Genomic DNA, 1,858 nt, shown 5'->3' on the forward strand with positions numbered 1-1,858 from the left:
TCTTTCTTCTTCAAATCATATAAAAACATTCTTACTTGTATAGCAACACACACACTCTCCAAAATCGAGAAAATGGCAGAAGAATTTCTTGAAAAGCGCGATCATGATGAATTTGAAAAACTCCTAAGAGAAATAAGTGACGGCTGCGATCTTTTCGAAAAAAGGTACTTATCCCCCCTCCCCTCCCTATTAAAGATTATGACTAAAACATTTAATTCGTACAAAATATAAGATATGGAATGATTGCAAATGAGACAACTTTCCCCTCATCCAAAACCAAATCTCGTCGATGTTAATATAAATAACACATTTCACTTTCTGCAAAATGCATACATTCTTTTCTAAATAAGGGCTATTTTACAATTCTGATGAATTCCTTCTCTTTAGCATGACACCTCCAGTTTGCAATCTTGGTGAAGAAATTGAAGATACCAGGCATTTTAAATTTCCAACTCTACCGAGTCCCGAATACCGTGAAAATGACCCATGGCTACCGTTTAGTACACAGACTGCAAGCTTAGCTCCAAGCGTGTAAGTCTCAAAATTAATTATTTACTAGTCAAAATTTTGTTTTATTAACGTGAACATTTTTTTAATGAAAAGATATTTAATTCTCTCTTTAAAGATTATTAGGAAAACGTGTTATTTCATAATACAGTTTATACATTTTTGTGTTATAGAATGGTTTCCGAGGGCCCGATTTCGATGGAGACACAATGTCAGTCACCAGATTGGGGCGACACCCATACATTTCCACTTTTTAACTTCTCTGGAAAGACAGTCGGAAAAGGATGCAGGTACGTGTATCATATTTAACACTTTAAGTCTATTTTAATTGTTAATGGATCATTCATTATATGACATGTAATTTGAGTAACCCCTCCCCCCTCTTTGTACAGAATATTTTAATGGATTAAATTCCAAAACTGTGGGATTATCGTCAAAATAACACAACAGACATATTATAAATATAGACACACAGGTACATATATATGTATCAATACGCGTATACATGTATATTATTCAAATAACCCCTTTTTTATACATGTTTTTTTCTAATATCACATATTTTTTTTCCAGCTCCGTCCCCTACGATAAAATAGTTAAACTTGAAAAACGAATGCGATGTAAAACTAAGAAGACAAATGAAGGTAAAACTTTATTGGAGGAATTAAAAAAATACAGGGGAAGATAGAAGATAATTTAAAGGAGGCCAGCCGCTTAACAGACCAAATAGAAAAAGCAGTGATCGGGAAAAAAGTTACATTCTCAAACTTAAGGACAATGTAAAAAAAAAACTGATTGTGTGACTGTGTGTGTGCCCAGGATTCTATCAGTATGTGGACATACATTGTAATTATGCTATATCTATGGAACTCTTATAAACAATTATGTAGATTTGTTGTAATCAGCAGATTAAATATATTTTTGTCATGTTGTGGTTAATAAAACATATATATTTTTTCAAAATATTTGAGTTGATTCTTACCACAAATTTCACGTTGAATATTTGAACACAAATAGAGAAATTCTTGTATTAACTGTTAGTCTCTCTAGTTTGAATTGCTTTCAAGCTCACAGATTTTTGTATTACGTCTTTTAGATTGGATTGAGCTTTTATACCGACCCTCTTCGATAGAAACCCCCCCCCTCAACATCTGTCATCTATATTATGATACTTTTAAAAATTGGCAAAATATTCCACAAACATTATAAACCCCACACCCTCAAAGAAGCACGAAAGCTATAACACCCCAACACTTGACATTATAAATTGATGACATATCTATTTAGTTGGGGTTCAAATATTATACACCCCCAAATGAAGACATGTGCCGTTAATGAGTCATGCCAATGT

The 1,858-nt window shown here is 32.9% G+C and overlaps 1 long non-coding RNA gene across 1 annotated transcript; it reads left to right on the forward strand.

Moving 5' to 3' along the window:
• The first annotated feature begins 264 nt into the window (after positions 1-264).
• On the forward strand, positions 265-1,470 carry LOC143081680 (uncharacterized). The gene is made up of 3 exons (XR_012980026.1): positions 265-531; positions 681-797; positions 1,081-1,470. It is a non-coding gene; the product is annotated as an uncharacterized LOC143081680 (long non-coding RNA).
• Positions 1,471-1,858: the final 388 nt, after the last annotated feature.

Source organism: Mytilus galloprovincialis, chromosome 7 (assembly GCF_965363235.1).
Source record: "Mytilus galloprovincialis chromosome 7, xbMytGall1.hap1.1, whole genome shotgun sequence".
NCBI lineage: Eukaryota > Metazoa > Mollusca > Bivalvia > Mytilida > Mytilidae > Mytilus > Mytilus galloprovincialis.